At 43.1% G+C, this 25,986-nt stretch overlaps 1 protein-coding gene and 1 long non-coding RNA gene across 2 annotated transcripts in view; one reads left to right on the plus strand and one right to left on the minus strand.

Annotated features, from left to right (window-relative positions):
- LOC124719090 overlaps positions 1–21,686 on the plus strand; it is a 40,873-nt gene extending 19,187 nt beyond the window's left edge. Inside the window, exons 2-3 of the long non-coding RNA XR_007005982.1 lie at positions 4,318–4,605; positions 21,628–21,686. This is a non-coding gene — a long non-coding RNA (uncharacterized LOC124719090). The remainder of the gene's footprint in view (positions 1–4,317; positions 4,606–21,627) is intronic.
- LOC124719089 (pyruvate kinase-like) overlaps positions 1–25,986 on the minus strand; it is a 121,929-nt gene that overhangs the window by 81,119 nt on the left and 14,824 nt on the right. The window lies entirely within an intron of this gene.

Raw genomic sequence — 25,986 nt, forward strand, 5'->3', positions numbered from 1 at the left:
CAAGTGGTATAAACATTTCAACGCAGGCCTTAAAGGACAGCGGTTTTACAAGCATGGATGAGATTAAAAATGCACAGTTAAGAGACCTATAAACTATCCCGAAGAAGCAGTTCCTAAAGTGTTTCGGGAATTGGAAAAAGCACTGGCATAAGTGTATTGTATGTAATGGGGAATATTTGGAAGAGGATTACACTGCTGTAGATTAACGAATAAAGTTCTTACCAAAAAATAAAAATTAATAGGTGAACGCACCTCGTATGTCAAGCTTTTTGCTTAGAAGTCCAGAAACGGTGTACATGTTTCGAAGGAAATTTCAGCAGCGTTTAAAATAGCTATTGCGCACATGTTTTAAGCAATATGTCTTAGAGTCAGGTGAATAGTGACCGAGATAGAGATTTAGTGTTTCATAAGCGTCAAAGGTTTTACGTGATTTTGAAACGGGCTATAACGATGACTTTCCTCCCAAATTTGTTAGTTTTCCTTCGTGGCGATTCCAGTAACCCAAACGGCTTATTTTTACGTTCCGTCCTTACGTGTCCTATTGGGTGAGACTGACGTTTGCATAAACTGCAGCCCTTTGATTGGGACTGGTAATATTAGCCAACAGTTCTTTTTGGGTCGCCTCTTTAATACACGCTGTAATAACATTAGAGACGATCGAACGCTCATTACTCCGTAAATACCTCCTCTTCTTCGTATTCTGCACATTTTGTTGCAAACGCTAGACGATTATCCATCACTTCCGGATATCGAAGTACCTCAGTAAGTATACAAAGTTAACTCACTGACACTGGCAACTAAGATCCCACGAACAGAAACGACGTATATCACTGCACGCCGATGTACACCGGTAGACAGATAATGGGCAACACATTCTGGGTGCCCCTGTAGGCCGGTGGCAGCGTTCTTCCGGGAAAGGCCACTTCCCCCACCAAAAGCGCTCGTTGCTCTTGAATTTACAGACAGACTATACTAACGTCCCTTCACCGATTAGATTCGTACTGGTAGGGTATGCAGGGCACGACTAGGATTTCAACATGTGTAAACGGGAAGACGTAACTCTCAACCTATTTTGAGAAAATCGAGTTTGAAAATTTAGGCTTGCTTACGCTTTAAGCGTAAGGGCACTATTATTCGAGTAGCCGAGAGAGTAAGCACTTACACCCAAATCTGCAGATGTGAGACACTCAGATCGGTACCAAACGTTGTGTGTCGATAGAGTATCAACCGATTTAGTTCGTGCTGTGAGCTGTCGTCCAGTGGAAGATGCGTAAACGATTACGGGTGAAGCTGTTGTATGGGAGAACATCTTTCTGCTATGTAAGTTTGGGAGTCTGTAGCAATGTTCTTTTGGCAGTCTGCTTTCGCTACGTCAGTTGAAAACCTATAGAGTATATTTGTATTGACAGGTGTGGTGTTACGCTATAGCTCTCCTACTTTCAGCTAACGAAGTGAAAGCAGACTGCCAAAATAACATTGCTACAAACTCCGAAACGTCCTTTTACATAGCAGAAAAATGTTCTCCCATGTAACAACTTAACATGTATCTGTTAAAAAAAATAACAAAAGCGGTGTCAGTGGGTTTCGTACTCATTATCTGTAGTATGGCGATCTGACGCTCTACCAACTCACCTACCAGAGATCTTCACATACGTATCTCACAGATATGGCTTGCCTACACTCTGTAGTTCTCGTGCTACTTTTAGTTACCGTTTACGCGTCTTTACGCGTCTTCTACAAGACGACAGCATACAGCACAAACTAAATCAGTGTTTTGCTTGATATTCTGTCTACACACAGAGTTTGGAACCGACCTGCAAGTCTGATATTTGGATGTTTGGTTTTATACGGGGCTCACTCCAAAAGAAATGCACACTATTTTTGTAAAAATACAGTTTTCATTCTGCATGTGTGAAAGTTTTACAGTGTGTAGATACATCCTTCCCGCTTGTTTTCTAACTTAGTTCAACCTGTTCCCTTGAGTGGCGCCGTCACAGCATGTCTTCAAGATGGCGGCTACACTTGACGTTCGACAGAAGCAACGTGCTGTCATAGAATTAATGTGCTGTGAAAACGAGACAGTGGGAAACATCCACAAGAGGTTGAAAAAGGTGTACGGAGATGCTGCTGTCGATCGCAGTACAGTTAGTCGGTGGGCAAGCAGGTTACGTGATGAAAGCGGGCACGGCAATATTGAGGATTGTCCTCGCAGCGGCAGGCCTCGTACTGCACACACTCCAGACAATGTGCACGGAGTTAACGAATTGGTGACTGCTGACAGACGTATCACAGTGAACGAATTGTCACGCTACGTTGGGATAGGGGAAGGAAGTGTTTGCAGAATATTGAAAGTGTTGGCGTTAAAAAGGGTTTATGCCAGGTGGGTTCTTGGATGGACAACACTGAAACACCCGCCTTACAGTCCTGACCTGGCTCCGTGTGACTATCATCTCTTTGGGAAACTGAAAAACCTCTCTTTGTGGAACAAGGTTTGAAGATGATAACTCCCTTGTTCACGCTGCCAAACAGTGGCTCCAACAGGTTGTCCCAGAATTTTACCGTGAGGGTATACAGGCGCTGGTTCCAAGATGGCATAAGGCAGTTGAGAGGGATGGAAATTATGTGGATAAATAAAAATATTGTCCCTAAAGGATGTATCTACACACTGTCAAACTTTCAGACATGTAGAACAAAAGATGGATTAAAAAAAAAAAAGGGTGCATTTCTTTTGGAGTGACCCTCGTATGTGCAAGGTCTCTGGATCGATTCTCGCGGCCAGTAGTTTATTTTCATCCCACTTAATTCTAACAACAGATTTACTACAACCGTCAAATGTATCAATATCTAATCAATCATTTGCGATTTTCCTAATCTTTAACATGAAAAAAGGATAAAAAAATTTTCTTAAGGACATTGGAAATGAGAAAAAGGACATAAGAGACCTTTCAATCAAATTAGTCATCTTATCTATATTATTACATATACATTTGTGACCAGTAAAATGTGTAACCTATGTAGCACTGCACGAATCAGAATGATACTGATAGGAGAAACACAGAAAACAATTATTATCGCGACGCCCAGCAGATATAAGGAACACAGGATTTTTGGATGTCTATGGTTTTCCAATGTGTCTACTGTAAAACAAAATTTGGTTTACATTCGCAAAGGTTTCTCGGTTGTCAAACGATTTCGCAGCACACCACGCTTACTGAAATACAACACCCATTTCACGGCACACCATGCTTACTGAAATGCAACACCGACTTCGCAGTGCACCATGCTTACCGAAATACAACACCGAATATTGGTGAAGGTAGCTCAAAAAAAAGTAGTACAGGCAGCGATATTCGGCCGAGAGACCTCAGGTGTATCAAAATAAGCTAAGGTAAAACCTTCTACCAAAACAGAGTTGTATATTAGTCTTTTTTTGCGCAGACTCCGGTGACCTGTGGACTAATAAACAGTTACTCAAAGTGCTCTCGCACTGTTGTGTTTGCTCCTTGGTGAAGATTCTTCCACATTTCCTTTCGTTTTCTAGAAAACTCTAGAAGTTTTTTTGTTTTTTTATTTTGGGTCTAAATTTTTCTGTGTTTCGATTGTCTTCTTCAGTTATGTCGATCTCTTCTGAGTCTGTTTGAATATCTTTTGTACACTCTGCGCGGACTCTTCCGACGAAGGTTCGAGTCCTCCCTCGGGCATGGGTGTGCGTGTTGTACTTAGCATAAGTTAGTTTAAGTAGTGTGTAAGTCTAGGGACCGATGGCCTAAGCAGTTTGGTCCCTTAGGAATTCACACACAATTGAACATTTTTTTATGCACTGATTTTGCTCTTTTTGCTATTGAAATATTGGGATACTCTTAGTTAACCTATTCTCCTCAACTTTTTCACATGTGCAAAAAACCGACCTACGTTCTCCGGATTGTGTATGAAAGTTTTTTTCATACAGTTCTTCGTTGCGTCTTAATTTGTAGTTGCCATTTTTGTTATGCTAAATCCGATAATTTTTCAAAAAATTCACTTCACCTTTTTTCCTATTCCTCCGACTTTAAATGTGGTATGCACTCTGCTCCATAGAGCGCTTGAGGTTTTGTAACTGTTTCAAAATGTCGTATTTTCGCATTAATTTTATTGTAGGTAACTTTGGAGGGTTGATGCTATATGTCCATCTTCTCTGCTATGTCGTTATTTGCTTCATTCCTCAATTCATTGATCTGGATGTCTATCGTTCATATTTTTATTTTAGCTAGTAGTTTTTTATTTGTCTTGTAGTGTATCTTGAATGATTTCTAAATCAAACAACTGTGTCTGTTTCAGATCTGAACCAGCTACACGGAAAAAGCCACCTACATTTTCTGCATGTGTGTAACTGCTACCGGGAGTTAAAGCAGCATCTAAAATATTAGCTGCAGTTCCACATTTTGTCATCTGGAGATTTATCTCATACTTCCACGCAGCAACGGATGGGCATGATATGAAAATAAAATAAACCTAAAGAGGAACAAGCCAAAACCAAGACACTGACTCAGAAATCTGCCATTCAATTCTTGAAGGAGAGCTCTTCTCCGTTAAGAAAACGTGTTGGGTTCTGTCTGCTGATAATTCGTGAGTTTGGCCTTAAACCAGTTCCGATACAAGCTTGTACCGTGTACGATCTGCCGATCATCGACGCAGCTTTGAGCCTAGATTCAGAACTTCCCAGCAGAGAGAATGGTTCAAATGGCTCTAAGCACTATGGGACAATATCTGAGGTCATCAGTCCCCTAGACTTAGAACTACTCAAACCTAACCAACCTAAGGACGTCACACACACATCCATGCCCGAGGCAGGATTCGAACCTGCGACTGTAGCAGCAGCGCGGTTGTGGACTGAAGCGCCTAGAACCGCACGGTCACAACGGCCGGCTGCAGAGAGAATGCAACACGTCATTCTTACCGGGACAAATTCACTAAACACAGGGTGGTTCAAAAAGCTTCTGCACAAATTGTGGGAGCTGACAGAGAAATATAAACAGAACAGCTCTGGAATAGCAACTTACGGTCTCAGCCAGTGTAAACTTTGGAATGTCAGCTGCAACAAGGATAACAATACTCTGTATTTTAAAACTTTTTTTATGCTGATTTGTTGAAAGGAGGTGTTCTTGAATCAATTTTTTATGCTGATTCTAGAAATAACTACCGTTTTTGAAACTTCCTGGCAGATTAGAGCTGGGCGTCGGACCGAGACTGGAACTCGGGACCTTTGCCTTTCGCGGGCAAGTGCTCTACCAACTGAGCTACCCAAGCACGACTCACGCCCCGTCCTCACAGCTTTACTTCTGCCAGTACCTCGTCTCCTACCTTCCAAACTTTACAGAAGCTCTCCTACGAACATTGCAGAACTAGCACTCCTGAAAGAAAGGATATTATGGAGACATGGCTTAGCCACAGCAAGGGGGATGTTTCCAGAATTAGATTTTCACTCTGCAGCGGAGTGTGCGCTCGTATGAAACTTCTGGCAGATTAAAACTGTGTGCCCGACCGAGACTCGAACTCGGGACCTTTGCCTTTCGCGGGCAAGTGCTCTACCAACTGAGCTACCCAAGCACGACTCACGCCCCGTCCTCACAGCTTTACTTCTGCCAGTACCTCGACTCCTACCTTCCAAACTTCACAGAAGCTCTCCTGCGTACCTTGCAGGACTAGCACTCCTGAAAGAAAGGATATTGCGGAGACATGGCTTAGCCACAGCCTGGGGGATGTTTTCAGAATTAGATTTTCACTCTGCAGCGGAGTGTGCGCTGATATGAAAGTTCCTGGCAGATTAAAACTGTGTGGCGGATCGAGACTCGAACTCGGGACCTTTGCCTTTGGCGGGCAAGTGCTCTACCAACTGAGCTACCCAAGCACGACTCACGCCCCGTCCTCACAGCTTTACTTCCGCCAGTAGAGCACTTCCCCGCGAAAGGCAAAGGTCCCGAGTTCGAGTTCAGTCTGGCACACAGTTTTAATCTGCCAGGAAGTTTCAAAAGAAATATATTCTTCTCACGCATGAAATTTTTTTCTCTTGTTTTCAGTAGAGTATACTGCAATTGTACACATAACTGAAAGTATTTCATTTTCATAATTAAGTTGTAGCTTATGTCACTGAATTAGGGAGATTCGGCTGTTTTTACACGAATCTCAAAATCATTCACGCCTCTTGATAAAGTAATAACACTTGGAGGGCAAACGTTTAGTAACTATTTGATAATTAACTAGAATAGTGATTAAAAATAAAACTATAATTTTACGGCTGCTTTCTCGCCGCTTTGGGCGGTAGCGTGGCGCTAAGTGCCAGACGGTAACAATTTTCACAGCAGTGTGTGTCGCGACTGTATGTTAGACTTAACTCTCGTCAGAATGGCATTTGGGAAACTCTTGAGGTTAGCAGAACCACACATACAACGGTAGGGCACAAATTTTAGACCTGCAGTATCACCAGCAAAACTTGACATTTGGCAACAGGTGACAGTTATACAAGTTTAATGTACTATCATCGAATATCACTGGCCAAGATTAGTGAAACTGTGCCTGGAATGAGCTGGTTATCGTGAATGTACTCAAGTACCAATTCGATTCTACACCGGATACCAATTCGATTCTACACAGAGTACGCGAAAGAGCTTGCCCCCCTTCTAACAGCCGTGTACCGCAAGTCTCTAGAGGAACGGAAGGTTCCAAATGATTGGAAAAGGGCACAGGTAGTCCCAGTCTTCAAGAAGGGTCGTCGAGCAGATGCGCAAAACTATAGACCTATATCTCTGGCATCGATCTGTTGTAGAATTTTAGAACATGTTTTTTGCTCGCGTATCATGTCATTTCTGGAAACCCAGAACCTACTCTGTAGGAATCAACATGGATTCCGGAAACAGCGATCGTGTGAGAGCCAACTCGCTTTATTTGTTCATGAGACCCAGAAAATATTAGATACAGGCTCCCAGGTAGATGCCATTTTCCTTGACTTCCGGAAGGGATTAGATACAGTTCCGCACTGTCGCCTGATAAACAAAGTAAGAGCCTACGGAATATCAGACCAGCTGTGTGGCTGGATTGAAGAGTTTTTAGCAAACAGAACACAGCATGTTGTTATCAATGGAGAGACGTCTACAGACGTTAAAGTAACCTCTGGCGTGCCACAGAGGAGTGTTATGGGACCATTGCTTTTCACAATATATATAAATGACCTAGTAGGTAGTGTCGGAAGTTCCATGCCGCTTTTCGCGGATGATGCTGTAGTATACAGAGAAGTTGCAGCATTAGAAAATTGCAGCGAAATACAGGAAGATCTTCAGCGGATAGGCACTTGGTGCAGGGAGTGGCAACTGACCCTTAACATAGACAAATGTAATGTATTGCGAATACATAGAAAGAAGGATACTTTATTGTATGATTATACGATAGCGGAACAAACACTGGTAGCAGTTACTTCTGTAAAATATCTGGGAGTATGCGTGCGGAACGATTTGAAGTGGAATGATCATATAAAATTAATTGTTGGTAAGGCGGGTGCCAGGTTGAGATTCATTGGGAGAGTCCTTAGAAAATGTAGTCCATCAACAAAGGAGGTGGCTTACAAAATACTCGTTCGACCTATACTTGAGTATTGCTCATCAGTGTGGGATCCGTACCAGGTCGGGTTGACGGAGGAGATAGAGAAGATCCAGAGAAGAGCGGCGGGGTATTTGGTAAGCGTGACAGCGTTACGGAGATGTTTAGCAAACTCAAGTGGCAGACTCTGCAAGAGAGGCGCTCTGCATGCGGTGTAGCTTGTTCGCCAGGTTTCGAGAGGGTACGTTTCTAGATGAGGTATCGAATATATTGCTTCCCCCTACTTATACCTCCCGAGGAGATCACGAATGTAAAATTAGAGAGATTCGTGCGTGCACGGAGTCTTTCCGGCAGTCGTTCTTCCTGCGAACCATACGCGACTGGAACAGGAAAGGGAGGTAATGACAGTGGCACGTAAAGTGCCCTCCGCCACACACCATTGGGTGGCTTGCGGAGTGTAGATGTAGATGTATTTTCTAAAAGTAGTCGGGAGTCAGCATTGTACAAATAGAAAAATAAAGCAGGCGACACACCAACGCGCATGCGCCAGTCACTCAACTCTACCGTGTTTTTGAACATCGACCATAAGCTACAAGCTCGTGACAAAACTTCTCTCAACCAGTTTCAACTCGCTATTCCAAACAGCTGTTGACAACAGTTGAAAGCCGGCCGGAGTAGCCGAGCGGTTCTAGGCACTACAGTCTGCAGATGCGCGACCGCTACGGTCGCAGGTTCGAATCCTGCCTCGGACATGGATGTGTGTGATGTCCTTAGGTTAGTTAGGTTTAAGTAGTTCTAAGTTCTCGGAGACTGATGACCTCAGAAGTTAAGTCCCATAGTGCTCAGAGCCATTTGAACCATTTGAACAGTTGACAACTAAGTCAAACTTCCGGTTGGCAACAATTGTCAATCGAGTTTGTTGTTTCGGTGTGAGAGCACTACTCAGTAAAGACAGCACTTCGCGATCGGACATTAGGCGGCTGCAGTGGGGCAGAGACACTGACACACCACTGCGTGTGGAACTTCAAAAGGTGTACTTTCAGAAATGCACGGCCCAAATCTGCTTTCGGGATTGATCTATGGCGTGTCTTTTCTCCGTAGAATATGAGGTCATCATTTTACAGAGATCTGCACTAATTATCCGCCGATACACGACGCTTGGAGAGCATACGACCAGTTATAGCATTCGAAATCTGGTATAGGGAACTCATTTGATGTGTTTACCGTTTGACCTAATAATAATAATGGCTACAGTACTAAATATAGCTGCAGATACTACAGCTATAGCTACACCTAACCGGCTGGAAACGCCAGATTTATTCAGATGAGAATATAATTTCATACCGTTAAATCAAAGATGTGGTATCAGTATTCATACTCTTTAACTCAAAAAGAGAATTTCCAAGAATGATTGGCTGTCGAACGCGTGGGCTCCTAACGATATACACTACTGGCCATTAACATTGCTACACCAAGAAGAAATACAGATGATAAACGGATATACATTGGACAAATATATTATACCTGAACTGACATGGGATTACATTTTCACGCAATTTGGGTGCATAGATCCTGAGAAATCAGTAGCCAGAACAACCACATCTGGCCGTAATAACGGCCTTGATACGCCTGGGCATTGAGTCAAACAGAGCTTGGATGGCGTGTACAGGTACAGCTGCCCATGCACCTTCAACACGATGCCACAGTTCATCAACAGTAGTGACTGGCGTATTGTGATGAGCCAGTTGCTCGGCCACCATTGACCAGACGTTTTCAATTGGTGAGAGATCTGGAGAACGTGCTGGCCAGGGCAGCAGTCGAACATTCTCTGTATCTAGACAGGCCCGTACAGGACCTGCAACATGCGGTCGTGCATTATCCTGCTGAAATGTAGGGCTTCGCAGGGATCGAATGAAGGGTAGAGCCACGGGTCGTAACACATCTGAAATGTAACGTCCAAAGTGCCGTCAATGCGAACAAGAGGTGACCGAGACGTGTAACCAATGGCACCCCATACCATCACGCCGAGTGATACGCCAGTATGGCAATGACGAATACACGTTTCCAACGTGCGTTCACTGCGATGTCGCCAAACACGGATGCGAACACCACGATACTGTAAACACAACCTGGATTCATCCGAAAAAATGACGTTTTGCCATTCGTGCACCCAGGTTCGTCGTCGAGTACACCATCGCAGGAGCTCCTGTCTGTGATGCAACGTCAAAGGTAACCGCACCCACGGTCTCCGAGCTGATAGTCCGTGCTGCTGCAAACGTCGTCGAACTGTTCGTGCAGATGGTTGTTGTCTTGTAAACGTCCGCATCTGTTGATTCAGGGATCGAGACGTGGCTGCACGATCCGTTACTGCCGTGCGGATAAGATGCCTGTCAGCCCGACTGCTAGTGATACGAGGCCGTTGGGATCCAGCACGGCGTTCCGTATTACCCTCCTGAAGCCACCAATTCCATAATCTGTTAACAGTCATTGGATCTCGACCAACGCGAGCAGCAATGTCGCGATACGTTAAACCACAATCGCGATAGGCTACAATCCGACCTTTATCAAAGTTGGAAACGTGACGGTACGCATTTCTCCTCCTTACACGAGGCGTCACAACAACGTTTTACCGGGCAACGCCGGTCAACTGCTGTTTGTGAATAAGAAATCGGTTGGAAACTTTCCTCATGTCAGCACGTTGTAGGTGTTGCCACCGGCGTCAACCCTGTGTGAATGTCCTGAAAAGCTAATCATTTGCATATCACGGCATCTTCTTCCTGTCGGTTAAATTTTGCGTCTGTAGCACGTCATCTTCGTGGTGTAGCAATTTTAATGGCCAGTAGTGTATATCGAACGAGCGACTCTTATGTTGACCACACGACTCTGGTGGCGCGAGTTTAGATATCGACTAGAGCAACGACAAAAGGCGAACGTTTATTAAGTTATAGTTAATAACAAATGAAAGTGCGAGTATTAACTTTACTGACTTTACTCGTCAGCCACGTCTTATTCGTGCACTATCGCTCTTGTTGTGTAAGCATCCAGCAGGTATTCTTTTTCCCATAACCTGGGTACAAAAAAATGGCTCTGAGCACTATGGGACTCAACTGCTGAGGTCATTAGTCCCCTAGAACTTAGAACTAGTTAAACCTAACTAACCTAAGGACATCACAAACATCCATGCCCGAGGCAGGAGTCGAACCTGCGACCGTAGCGGTCTTGCGGTTCCAGACTGCAGCGCCTTTAACCGCACGGCCACTTCGGCCGGCTAACCTGGGTACAGTCTTGCTATGTCACTCAGAGACAGCATGAGAGTATCTGTAGCGTCATTTATTCCAGGCAATCTCAAGATATAGATATCAGAAGAGATATAACTTTCACGCTATAAACGAGGAATTAGATTTCGTCATGTGAGGCTCTCGGCACTAGAAACTGCAACTCTTTCGCTTATTGCTATTCACACCGGAAACGATAAAATATGTCCCCCACTACACGTTTACCAATATTCACGCCACCAGAATCGTATGGTCGACATCGAGTCGATCGTTCGATATATAGGGTGGTCAATTGATCGTAACCGGGCCAAATATCTCAGGAAATAAGCACCAAACAAAAAAACTACAACGAACGAAACTAGTCTAGCTTGAAGGGGGAAACTAGATGGCGCTGCCATAGATCAAACGGATATCAACTGCGCTTTTTAAAAAGAGGAACTCCTATTTTTTATTACATATTCGTGTAGTACGTAAAGAAATATGAATGTTTTAGTTGGACCACATTTTTCGCTTTGTGATAGGTACGTTTGAACATTTTAATTCGGTTGTTCGAATGTGATACATGTACCTTAGTGAACTTATCATTTCTGAGAACGCATGCTGTTACAACGTGATTACCTGTAAATACCACATTAATGCAATAAATGCCCAAAATTATGCCCGTCACCCTCAATGCTTTTGGCAATACGTGTAACGACATTCCTCTCAACAGCGAGTAGTTCGCCTTCCGTAATACTCGCACACCCATTAACAATGCGCTGACGCATGTTGTCAGGCGTTGTCGGTGGATCACGATAGGAAATATCCTTCACCTTTCCCCATAGAAATAAATCCGGGGACGTCAGATCCGGTGAACGTGCGGGCCACGGTATGGTGCTTCGACGACCTATCCACCTGTCATGAAATATGCTATTCAATACCGCTTCAACCGCAAGCGAGCTATGTGCCGGACATCCATCATGTTGGAAGTACACCGTCATTCTGTCATGCAGTGAAACATCTCGTAGTAACATCGGTAGAACATTACGTAGGAAATGAGCATACATTGCGCTATTTAGATTGCCATCGATAAAATGGGGGCCAATTATCTTTCCTCCCATATTGCCGCACCGTACATTAAACCGCCAAGGACGCTGATGTTCCACTCGTCGCAGCCATCGTGGATTTTTCCTTGCCCAATAGTGAATATTAAGCCGATTTACGTTCCCGCTGTTGGTGAATGACGCTTCGTCGCTAAATAGAACACGTGCAAAAAATCTGTCATCGTCTCGTAATTTCTCTTGTGCCCAGTGGCAGAACTATACACGACGTTCAAAGTCGTCGCCATGCAATTCCTGGTGCATAGAAATATAGTACGGGTGCAATCGATGTTGATGTAGGATTCTCAACACCGACGTTTTTGAGATTCCTGATTCTCGCGCAATTTGTCTGCTACTGATGTGCGGATTACTCGCGACAGCAGCTAAAACACCTACTTGGGCATCATCATTTGTTGCAGGTCGTGGTTGACGTTTCACATGTGGCTGAACACTTCCTGTTTCCTCAAATAACGTAACTATCCGGCGAACGGTCCGGACACTTGGATGATGTCGTCCAGGGTACCGAGCAGCATACATAACACACGCCCGTTGGGCATTTTGATCACAATAGCCATACATCAATACAATATCGATCTTTTCCGCAATTGGTAAACGGTCCATTTTAACACGGGTAATGTATCACCAAGCAAATACCGGGGCGTTACGTGATACCACGTTTGTGACTATTACAGCGCCGCCTATCCCAAAGCGAAAAAAGTGGCCCAACTAAAACATTCATATTTCTTTACGTACTGCACGAATATGTAATAAAAAATGGGGGATCTCATTTAAAAAAAAACCGCAGTTGATATCCGTTTGACCTATGGCAGCGCCATCTAGTGGGCCAACCATAGCGCCATCTGGTTTCCCCTTTCAAGCTAGACGAGTTTCGTTCTTTGTAGTTTTTTCGTTTGATGCTTATTTCGTGAGATATTTGGCCCGGTCACTATCAATGGACTACCCTCTATATCGTTAGGAGCCCGCGCGTTCGATAGGCAATCATTCTTGGAAATTACCCAAAAAGATGTACCTTGCATACACTAATGAGGTTTTATGTACAGAGACTGAAGCGGCGAGTGAAAATTTGTACCACGGCAGGGAATTCAATGCGGGTCTCTTGCTTACTAGGCAGGTTCATTAGCCGCTAAGCCACCTGGCACAGCGGTTCACATACCTGCACGGATTACCCTGTCACGCCTCCATCCTCGATTCAAATTCTCACTGCCGCCCCAGTTTACTTTAAATTCCCCCATAACACACGAACAGAATTGCCGAAGCTCTCCATGTTCTGGAATAGCACCACGCCATCGAAAATAAATGGGGATCCAGCCAGAAACCCAGGTGCAGGTTCTTATACAAGGGAAATGGCACAATTTTAGAGACTTTACTACTCTTAAACAGATATGATTTTATGTACATACGCTGAAGTGGCGGGATCGATACCTGGCGTTGGAACAAATTTTTACTCGCCGCTCAGTCTATCAACATACAATCATAACTGTATGAGACCAGCGAAGTCTCTGAAATTGTGTCATTTCATTTTTACTAATGAGGTTTAATGTATAGCCTAGTCAGGAAATTTTGAACAGAAACTTTCAAATGTGTGGCATACAATTTTGTGTTGTCTACTTCCTGTCAAATTTAGTTCTGACGCTCCGCACGTATCAAATCAGATATGTAAACAATGGCGGCACTTATCGAGTTTAGGGGGACACCCTGAAATCTTTGATTTTTTACCGGTTATCGTCAATTTGACTATCCTGATCATCAATATGACATATTTTTCATCAGTTTTGAAACAGTAAAACAACACATTGTCATTTAATCAAACGTCGAACAAATTTACCATACGAAAATCGGTCAAATCAGGGAAAATTCTAGTCATTACGAGTTAGAAGAACAAACGCACAGAACAAACACCGAACTAACACTTAACTACACTGTTATTTGACTTTAGTGTAAACTGAATGAGGCGATTTTATCCGAGTGCTCTGAAGTGCTACGATTTAGCTTGAGTGATGTTTGCAAATAACGTATTCGTGGTCCGGTCAAAAAACGAGAAAAATGTTTCATTAAAAAAAAATTTTCTCTCGATATATTAAAAAGTTTTTGTCTGGGATAACAATAAATAACATCTTCGAGATCAACATAGTCTACCTGATCAAAAAGTGAGAAAAAATATTTTCGAAAAATTTGTCCTGCTAACTCGATAAGTTCCACAATGGCTATATTGGAATCTTGCATCTTTTTGATAAATTTCTGCAAACGTCCAAGGCAACGTACTAAATAAAAATTCAACTAACATTTTAATATATCGCACAAAAAGCGTTAGATAAATTACAACTCAACTGACAACACTTGAAAACGGAGAGAAATTTATCAGTAATGCTGTAACAAAAAACTTGGATGGCAAATATAGAAACAAAGCCATAATATAAACGACGATAAAATAAATTCAATACACTACACTTGAAGAAAGCCGATCCGCTACATCTGACCGCAAGAGGACATTAAAGTCTGAGAGTGCTATGCAGGCACGCATTTGAACGTATTAAACTGGAAGAAAACGGTGTGAGACAGTATGTATTACAAACTTACGTGAGGATACGGCAGGTTGTGAAGCACCATCTTCGTATTAGGTGTGATCCACAACAGAAGAACTCCGCACTACGACGAAGAGTTGCTAACCTCCGTCAACACAAACGACAATGAATGTTTCATCCGCGGTTGCCATATCGACAATCGTAAACAGCATCGTATATTACGCAGTATGGTATTAAACTGTCGTACACCCAGAAAATTTTTAAACTGTGGCAACAGCTTACACGAGCAGTAATTCCCATTTCGATCGCTAAGACCTCAAACACTGGAACAACAAACGTTATTAATGTGATGAGCTTCGTACACAAAAGAAGATAACGTTCACGCTATATCTTTGTAGCTGAAAGAATGCAAAGATGAAATACGTATCCCATTTGTATAGCTTGAAGTGTGCAAACGGTATCTTCATATTCATGATGACAAACCACGACGGCAGTATCATGCCTTATGCTATTCGGCTGTTACCGTTACCGCTTCGTCACAGTAAAAGATATTCAAATGTTAGTGTCGTTCTCAAGGTACAAACACAATAAAGTATTTGGACACTTATCGAGTTTAGGGGGACACTCATGAAATCTTTGATTTTTTACCGATTATCGTTCATTTGACTAGACTGATCACGAATGACATATTTTTCATCAGTTTTTAAACACTAAAACAACATAATGTCATTTAATGAAAATGTAACAATACAAGAACATAACAAGAGATCAACATAGTCTAACTGATCAAAAAGTGAGAAAAAATGCCGGCCGAGGTAGCCGAGCGGTTCTAGGCGCTACAGTCTGGAACCGCGCGACCGCTACGGTCGCAGGTTCGAATCCTGCCTCGGGCATGGATGTGTGTGATGTTCTTAGGTTAGTTAGGTTTAAGTAGTTATAAGTTCTAGGGGACTGATTACCACAGAAGTTAAGTCTCATAGTGCTCAGAGCCATTTGAATCATCTTTGAGAAAAAATATTTTCGAAAATTTTGTCCCCCTAAACTCGATAAGTGCCCGTATTTGCCTGTTTTCTGGAAATCGTCTTAAATGGTTAAGTATGTCATTTTATATTCACAACACGCCTTTTCTCTGTTTAATTTCAGTATTCTTTCATAAAAACGGAAATGACATACAAATAATTTGGAAGCCCGCTAAAACGCTCCATTCGAGTCAAGCCTGTGACGTCACTGGCTAGCACGCTGGTCCGACAGTCACAAAGCTATTTCACAGTGAGGTCTTGCTTTGGAATTTACGGTTTGGTAAATGGCTCTCAAATTGTATGTAATACCACACTGTACAAATAAATCCATAACAATCATTGAAAAATTGATTTTGAGTGTTTCAGAGAATAAAATAAAATGTAAATGTTGTCTTACTAGGGCCTCCCGTCGTGTAGACCGTTCGCCGGGTGCAAGTCTTTCGATTTCACGCCCCTTCAGCGGCTTGCGCGTCGATGGGGATGAAATAACGATGATTAGGACAACACAACACCCAGTCCCTGAGCGGAAAAAAATCTCCGACCCAGCCGGGAATCGAACCTGGGCCCTTAGAATTGACATTCAGTTGCGCTGACCACTTTTTTATTAAAAAAATCTCATTTTCTTTGTTTTCGTTCGTTGTTTCTGCTTGGGACGGACGACGCAAGACACCCGCTTCAGTTTTTTCTTTTTTTCTATTTTCTTTTTCCTTTTTTGTTTTTTCTTTCCTTTTTATTTTTTTGTTTTTTTTTTGTTTTTTCCTTTCATTTTATTTTTCTCTTTTTTTTAGTAAGCATACTCTTCAAGTGGAACCGCATCGTATTACTCAATTACTCTCTCTCTCTCTCTAACTTTCTTCCTATTTTTTTCCTTTTTTTCCTAATATGAACATATATATACTAGTTTATAGGTAGACATATAACAAGACAGACAGATACATGGAGACTGGTTATATTTCACCACCTGACGCTAACTACGTATCTAGACTTATTTTTGCTAGAACAACATGTAAGACGCAAGAATGAGATCAGTGTACGAATCATCAAAACTCAATTGCGATACTAAATGGACAATTGAGGGAAATTGAGAGGAGCTCGCACACGTCTTAGAGTTGTTTCGCATACGCATTATGCAATGCAGCTGATAAGAAATTGGCAAAATATTCATGGTGTTTTTCACTGTTTTTGATCTTAGCATATGGTTCCCAAATGTAAGTCAAAAAGGTGAGTCCATCGTGAATTTTCCGGTCGATGAGGGCGTAGACAGTATGGCCCGACAACCACACAGCAGTATTGTGTTTTGCACGTGGGAAATATTTAAAATCAGGTACAATGACACTATCAACAGAGACGTGGGCCGGCGTAGTTCGCGTGATGAGAGCCACCATTAACTGGCAAGTCCTCCACACATCGGAAACAGCTTGACATTGCAGGCGGTGTTCTCTGGTGTCAGGTACGCCACATCTGCCATCTGCGGGCGAGAAGCTGAATATCGGCTAAACGCTGATTGGTGGGCAGTGTGTTGTTGACAAGTTTATAACACAACGCAGACACATCGGACGGCAGAATACTGTTATTTATATTTGACCACACTTGCTTCCAGTTTACAGTAGGTAGGCGAACTTCCAATTTATTAAGGGGAGGTTGTCCCATCAATTCAATATAGAGCTGCCGTGCTGTCCTGTGTGAATCCGTGGCCGTTCGGAGGACGTAACTTCTATTAAGGATATACTCTCGTACAAAAGACATACGGTAAGGGATGTGCGCCACCGATACTGGGGCGCTTTCACGTTCTGGCCGATAGGTTTCCAGCAGGGCTGCTGTCGATCCATCGGGAAAGAGGGCCTGCAGCTCAGCAGTGCGGTTCACGAGCAACGCTGCACATTTGCGACTGAAGCAGGGTGTATACGTGGACGAGGAAAAAAAATTCCCGGATTTTTCCCGGTTAAAAGTACATTTCCTCCCGGGTGAAAATACACTTTTTCCGTGTTAAGTGAGAGTATACTTTTCCTCAGAACTGGAAAGCTTATCAGTCTTTTGAATGGTTATGCTTATACACATGGGCGCTTTAGGAAATGAAACTCAGGGAACCAAACACGTTTTGGGAAGATGTCTGACATGCAGCAACATGTTGCAGGTCATGTACAAGACTTTCTGGATACAGAAAATGTTCGACTACCGCCCTGGCCAGCACATTCTCCAGATCTCTCACCAATTTAAAACGTGTATTTTGTCACGAAATAGGTCTGCCTAATATTGCAGCAATTGTAACACACACCGAATAATCGACATTGTTTTGGCACAAATGGTCATTTTTATAACACGACAGAATACAATCATGAAGTACCAATATCAAATGCCTATTAGGCCTACTAGAAGCAAAAAGTTTCATGTTAAGAAATAGTTTCACATTTCATTCTTACGCTCTAGCTTCTGAAGCAGTAGTACGAAATTGTTATATAAATTTGGAGTCGTCATATTCTTCCATAATTTGTGTGATGTCCCCGTTTCTTCTCCTTCCTCGTTCTAACAATCTTGTCATCACTAATTCTGTATTAATTCCTGCCAGGGTTAAAAATTATACTCCGGTTAACTTGCGAGGTGCCGGGGCAAGCAGTGTATTTAACACTAAATTCTAGAATCTACATATGTAAATGATGCTCTAAGCCCCCCCTATCCTAACTCCGACTTTTGCTGTTGCACATGGATTAAAAAATATACGCGAACTGACTGTAATCAACCCTGCAAGTGGAGTAGAAAAGAGTTTGGCACCTGCAATAATTTAATTTGATAAATAAGATAAATAAAGGAAGGTTTCATTAATGTGGTGAGAAATGATGGGTTGCTCTACCGATTAACAGAATGAAAGTTCTGTCCAAAATAACAATATGATTTATTAAGACTAAACACAAAATAATAAACAAAAACACATGAAACTTTTATAATACATCAAATTGGCTCAAATTGGATACTCAAACAAACTCTGTGAAGGTGAAATTGTGCCTAAACTAGTTTGTGAGGATTATGACGAAGTGGTATGTGGAGCCAATTCCTTGCAACTCAAATCTTAAGAGAAAACACATAGCCAACCCAACATTAATTGCTGCTACCCAAGACAAAACAAAGTTAGAAAAAGACGAGCAGGCGCACTCTGCCGAGCTCTGATTATCACCTAGGAAAGTCCCTATCTGCCGGTGCTGCGGACATACATTACCAAACTGTCTTCTTAACTGCCAGAACACGATCTGGCATACCGGAGGCGATGGCTGGTTGCTTCGACGTCCTCGACCGAAAGGCGAGAGCCGACTACTCTAGAGCACCCGTACATGCCGAACACCGAACATTCCCGCCCCCACGACAGTGGCCGTGGTTAAACGTTCCAATCAGCAACTCGAAAACCGGCGGAAAATTCCACTCCATTGCCGGAGCACTACCATTCCACCAATGGAGATTCTTGGCGCCAATTTCTGCGCTGATTTTGCTTCATCACGGAGCTATGCCCTGAGCAAGCCAATCACAGTTACTATTTTGCAGAAAGCGCGGGAATTTTCCCGCCACAACTGCCTGGGTACACAAGTCATTCCCATGCCTCGCTGGTAGCCCGCCAGGAAGCGTTTTCGCTAAGTTTCTGCGAAGTAACGGAACCTCTAGCCCAGCCGCTACTTCAGGCCCCTCCGGGCGTGTCTTTTGACAATGTCGGCGTCTGGAAAGCATTCACTCGACTCCCTCACACCCTTTCAAAATCAGCAGAGCCCGCCTGTCACCGGACCACCCGGGTGATGAGAGACGCTGTGTGGGAAGTCCGCGTGTGAAGGAATAGCAACTTTCCACCGCATGCAATTAGAGAGGAGAATCGTAAGATAGAAATATGAGAGGGGGCTCATGCCACCTCTCAAACTTAACTAACCCTGCCACAATCATCGTTTTAGTTATCCCGCGTTTTTTCTCCGCTTAAGCGTTATTACGTGTTTGTACAACGCGTTTTCCGCGCTGCTCCCACAATAGAACTTTAGCAGCTGCTAGCCGGGGACTGTACAACTGGCCCTTACCAGTGTAGCGTTCTAGCAAAAAAGCAGAAGGTACTACTCATACGCGACTCAACTGCGCATGTGCATGAGCTCGCTCGCAACTGCTCAAGTGAATCTACTGTAAGCCGCTGTGACGCAACGCTCATCGGGGGCAATTTGTTGTTATGAAACATTGCATAGTCTTCCTAAAGCCGTTGACACATTTTGCTGTTGGCAGACGCTTGTGTGAGCACTGTCTTTTGTTGCTGTATATGGCGCATTTCCTTGGCAACTTTGTTTTGTTTTCGTTTTTTTCTCTCTTTCAAGTTTTATTGCTGCAGTATTATTTTGCAGTAGCGAGATACAGTAATATTCTTTGTTAGAGTATTCGCTTTACCAGTCAATGTTACAAAAATTTAACTGAAAACTAAAACAATGAAAAAAATTCCGAAATTCTAAAAAAAATCCCGGGTTTTTCCCGGTTTTCTCCCGGAAGAAAAAATTCCCGGGTTTTTCCCGGATCTCCCGGTTGTCCCGGGTCGTATACACCCTATGAAGTCTACTAGCCCGAGTCCTCACTGTGACGGGTCCAAGACACAAACTGTTGCTCGCACTTTAAAAATTTCGTGACGCCAGAGTAGCCAGTAAACTGCTTAAGATATAGCGCGTCCTATTAGTTTCGGTAATGAGGAAGTATTGAACAGGATTGGGGAGAAGAGAAGTTTGTGGCACAACTTGACCAGAAGAAGGGATCGGTTAGTAGGACATGTTCTGAGGCATCAAGGGATCACCAATTTAATATTGGAGGGCAGTGTGGAGGGTAAAAATCGTAGAGGGAGACCAAGAGATGAATACACTAAGCAGATTCAGAAGGATGTAGGTTGTAGTAGGTACTGGGAGATGAAGCAGCTTGCACAGGATAGAGTAGCATGGAGAGCTGCATCAAACCAGTCTCCGGACTGAAGACCACAACAAAAACAACAACAACAACAACACTAGTTTCGGCACGCTAAGCAACTGCGCCATATACCATGCCTTAGAGAGGATAAGGGAATTGATTAGTTTGACTTTCTGGTGCAAGTTAAGGTGCCGGGTTGCGTGGCTTTTGCAGAGGCCCTTAATGGAGCGAGTTGAGAATTCTTTTCCAATTTCGAGCTTGCATATGCAGTTTTTCGTTGACCCATTAACTCGGTTTTTTTTTATTACAGAGGGCAGCTAAGCCCCTTCCCACTTAACTAATAATGTCTTGCAGTCTGAAGTTAACATTAATTTACCTCGAGATACGCCTTCCCATTGTTGCAAAGGAGGATAGCGTCAGTCGACGAAATTAAACTCTTAGCAAAAATTATTTTTTTATTTTTTTATTTATGAATGTGGCCAGCTATGGACCGCATACAACTTAAGACCTATGGCGTTTCTTTTTCTTCCGTTCTTCCCAGTACTTCTTCATTTTCTCGCCAACTGCTCATCTCTGCTCATCTGTCCACACTCACTTGGGTCGAGGTTTTGGCTCATCTTCTCCATAGTTTGCGTTTTCTATAAGTAGCCTAAAGTTGATCCTGTCACGTATTATTTCTTCTGTAACACCTATTTTGTTGGCGTCTTTCTTTACTGCTTCTATCCATCCGACAGTTTTTTTCAGCTTACTAACGTAATTAAAAATTTTCTTTGTAATCCGCGTTTCTTCCACTCTTTTTAAATGTCCATAAAATTTTAGCCGTCTCTTCCTCATTGTATCTGTGATCTTTTCTGTATTTTTATATAGGTCTTCATTTCTCCTTTTAATCCACCTATTTTCCTTGATTTTTTCAGGACCTAGATTTTACCTAAGTATTTTTCTCTCTCTTTTTTCTAGTTCTCTTAATTCATCTTTCTTATTCAATGTTAGGCACTCTGATTCATACGTTGCTTGTGTCCTAATAACTGAATTGTAATGTTTAATCTTCTCTTGTGTGGATATTGATTTCTTATTGTAGTAGTTTTGTGTCAATTTATACGCAAATTCTAACTTGTTTATTCTTTCTTTATTTGTTGTGTTACCCAGTCCACTGGCTTGGATCCACTCCCCCAGGCATTTGAATCTATCAATTCTTTTAATTTTTCCATACTTTGTTTTCATAAACTTTTCTCTGTTATAGAAAACGCAAACTATGAAGATGAGCCAAAACCTCGATCCAAGAGAGTGTGGACAGATGAGCAGACGAGCAGTTGGCGAGAAAATGAAGAAGTACTGGGAAGAACGGAAGAAAAAGAAACACCATACGTCTTAAGTTGTATGCGGTCCATAGCTGGCCAAATCCATAAATAATAAAAAAAATATAGTTATACCAGCTTCTTTGCCACAACATTGGTAGCTCGATTGGTAGAAGGGTGAATTGTAGAATACAAAAACATTATGTCTCTAGGTTGCTCGTTCGAATATAGCGTGCAACAATTTTTTAATTTATTTAGAAAAGAAATCGACAGTCCTTTCATATGAAAATCAAATCGGAATTGAAACGCGCGCGGCTCGCGGTCGTGCCGTTTATTACTTGTCATCCTGTTTTTGTGGTTGTGTCGCCTCGTTTTTTTCTTTTAATTCGATTTACTGGTTGGTTTGCTTGCCCTTGTGGTGGCAGCAGCAGCAGCAGTTGTCCATAAGTGCACTGTCATACAAACTCTAGAGCACCTGCCAGGGTAGCCGAGAGCGACAATGCGCCGCTTCCTGGACTCAGGTAGGCGCGCCGGATTAACGACGAGGGCTGGTGTGCCCGCCAGCCATGGATGTGGTTTTTAGGCGGTTTTCCACATCCCTCTAGGTGAATACCGGGCTGGTTCCCACGTCTCGCCTCAGTTACACGAGTCACAGACATTTGCAACACATCTGCATTTTCAATAGGTGTTCACATACGCCGCGCTCAAAAAATATATTCTAGTTAATGTGAGTACACACGTTTTACTTTATTAGAATAAATGTTTTTTGTTTATTTCATACTGTCCAAATGGTTCAAATGGCTCTATGGGACTTAATTTCTGAGGTCATAAGTCCCCTAGAACTTAGAACTACTTAAACCTAACTAACCTAAGGACGTCACACATTCCATGCCCGAGGCAGGATTCGAACCTGTGACCGTAGCGGTCGCCCGCTTCCAGACTGTAGCGCCTAGAACCGCTCGGCCACACTGGCCGGCCATACTGTCTAACCAGGATCCTTATTGTTTAAGCTTTTGAAGTTTCATCATCTTATATAAAATGAAGTTAAATCTGCTTCCGACATTGACGTTAGTTTACTCTTACAAACAGCATAGCCCTTACGTTTGTGTTAGTCGCATGTTATACACGCTTTATATCTCTCCGCACACAATACCTCATCGTCCTACACCTCGTTGTACTGTGGACGTATGGTGATATATTCATTACCAGCAATGCTTTTAAAAAATGATAACTATTTTTTAAGCAAATTAGATGCATTTATCCGCAGTTGTCCATTTGTCAGACTGAGATTAGTGTAAGGCTATATACAATAAATCCCACCAACGAAACAACTGCTTTAATGAGTTCTTGCGAACGCTATTTTTATATTTCGTGTGAAACTTTTACAAATTTACGAACCTTCCTGCATTTGAACCGATGTTCTTGATATCTGTAGTCAGAAGCGCTATGCGTTGCATCACATAGCGCGGAAGAAGGTAGTGGCTCTGTTCCGTAGGTTGTACACCGGAAACCAGCACTAAGATTTGCCACAAGAATAGTTGTATTGTGGTTTGGGTCATATTTCATGACTGATAGTCGACAATCTAGATGTACGATACGGACTGATTTTCAAAAGTTCCACAATTCCTCAGTTTTGAGCGAGTTTAATGATGTTGCAGGGAGCAAGGAAAAGAATGTCCGTCGTTGCACATATCACCGCTGTAAATGAGTGAAGCAGAAACGCAACTTTCGTAAGGTTTCCACTATCAGCCTTCACAAAATTTCTTTCTATTGTTACTTAGAAAGTTGCAAATGCGCGTTTTCTATCACTGAATAGCTAAACTATTAGCAGAAAAAGTACGTAAAAACCTAGTAACTTCGGCTAATAGTCCTGTAACACACGCATAGCTTCGTCTTACTCCTAGTCTGTGACGTCACCAAAGTTTCAGCCAATAACAGAGCGCCAAAAAAACTGGTACAGGTAAGGATATTCAAATTAAACAGGCAGAATACGGACTGCGGTGGACGACGCCTATATAAGAGAACAAGTGTCTGGCGCAGTTGTTAGATCGGTTACTCCTGCTACAATGGCAGGTTAGCGAGGTTTAAGTGAGTTTGAACGTGATGTTATAGTCGGCGCAAGAGCGATGGGACACAGCATCTCCGAGGCAGCGATGAAGTGGGAATTTTCCTGTACGACCATTTCACGAGTGTACCGTGAGTATCAGGAATCTGATAAAACATCAAATCTCCGACATCGCCGCGGCCGAAAAAAGGTCCTGCAAGAACGGAAACGACGACGACTGAAGAGAATCATTGAACGTGACAGAAATGCAACCCTTCCGCAAATTGCTGCAGATTTCAATACTGGCCCTTCATCAAGTGTCAGCGTGCGAACCGTTCAACGAAACATCATCTATATGGGCTTTCGGAGCCGAAGGCCCACTCATCTACCCTTGGTGACTGCACGGCACAAAGCTTTAAGTCTCGCCTGGGCCCGTCAACACCGACATTGGACTGTTGCTGACTGGAAACATGTTGCCTGGTAGGACGAGTCTCGTTTCAAATTTTATCGAGCGGATGGACGTGTACGGATATGGAGACCATGGAGTACGTCAGCGGGAGACTGTTCAAGCTGGTGGAGGCTCTGTAATGGTGTGGGCGTGTACAGTTGGAGTGAGAAGGAACCATTGATACGTCTAGATATGACTCTGACAGGAGACACGTACGTAAGTATACTGTCTGATCACCTCCATCCATTCATGTGCATTGTGCAATCCGACGGACTTGGGCAATTCCAGCAGGACAATGCGACACCCCACACGTCCCGCATTGCCACAGAGTGGCTCCAGAAACACTCTTCTAAGTTTAAACACGCCCGCTGGCCACCAAACTCCCCAGACATGAACATTATTGAGCGTATCTGAGATGCGTTGAAACTTGCTGTTGAGAAGAGATCCCCACCCCCTCGTACTCTTACGGATTTATGGACTGCCCTGTAGGATTCATGGCGTCAGTTCCCTCCAGCACTACTTTAGTCCACGCCACGTCGTGTTGCAGCACTTCAGCATGCTCGTGGGGGCCCTACGCGATAGTAGGCAGGTGTACCAGTTTCTTTGGCTCTCCAGTGTATTTTGAATAGGAACCCGTGGCCAGGAACGTACCGTTTCCGTTCTACGACTGTTTCAGTTCAGATGTATAACATGTCCACGACTGCTGAGGGGAAGAGAAAAGTGTCAGAGCTATTTGTCCCGGTATGAAATATGATAGACAGGATGACGTGTACTACGTCATAAGCTCACCAGATGTCACTTAACGACTGCCTTACTGCGAGTGGAATCGGACACTAGAACTGACCCAAAAATATTATGTGCTCACTCCCCTCCACAAGTCCTAGAAGTTTGTAACTGGAATTTCCGAAAACCCTGTATACAGGGTGGTCCATTGATAGTAACCAGGCCAAATATCTCACGAAATAAGCATCAAACGAAAAAACTACAATGAACGAAACTCGTCTAGCTTGAAGGGCGCTATGGTTGGCCCACTAGATGGCGCCGTCATAGCTCAAACGAATAACAACTGCGTTTTTTAAAAATAGGGATCCTCATATTTTATTATATATTCTTGTAGTACGCAGAGAAATATGAACGTTTCAGTTGGACCACTTTTTTCGCCTTGTGATAGATGGCGCTGTAATAGTCACAAACGTCTAAGTAAGTGGTATCACGTAACATTTCGCCAGTGCGGACGGTATTTGCTTTGTGATACATTACGCGTATTAAAATGGACCGTTTACCAATTGCGGAAAAGGTCGATATCGTGTTGATGTATGGCTATTGTGATCAAAATGCCCAACGGGCGTGTGCTATGTATGCTGCTCGGTATCCTGGACGACATCATCCAAGTGTCCGGATTGTTCGCCGGATAGTTACGTTATTTAGGGAAACAGGAAGTGTTCAGCCACATGTGAAACGTCAACCACGACCTGCAACAAATGATGACGGACTAGTAGGTGTTTTAACTGCTGTCGCGGCTAATCCGCACATCAGTAGCGGACAAATTGCGCCAGAATCGGGAATCTCAAAAACGTCGGTGTTGAGAATCCTACATCAACATCGATTGCACCCGTACCATATTTCGATGCACCAGGAATTGCATGGCGACGACTTAGAACATCGTGTACAGTTCTGCCACTGGGCACAAGAGAAATTACGGGACGATGACAGATTTTTTGCACGCTTTCTATTTAGCGACGAAGCGTCATTCACCAACAGCGGTAACGTAAACCAGCATAATATGCACTATTGGGCAACAGAAAATCTACG

The sequence above is a fragment of the Schistocerca piceifrons genome, chromosome 10 (assembly GCF_021461385.2).
Source record: "Schistocerca piceifrons isolate TAMUIC-IGC-003096 chromosome 10, iqSchPice1.1, whole genome shotgun sequence".
Taxonomy (NCBI): domain Eukaryota; kingdom Metazoa; phylum Arthropoda; class Insecta; order Orthoptera; family Acrididae; genus Schistocerca; species Schistocerca piceifrons.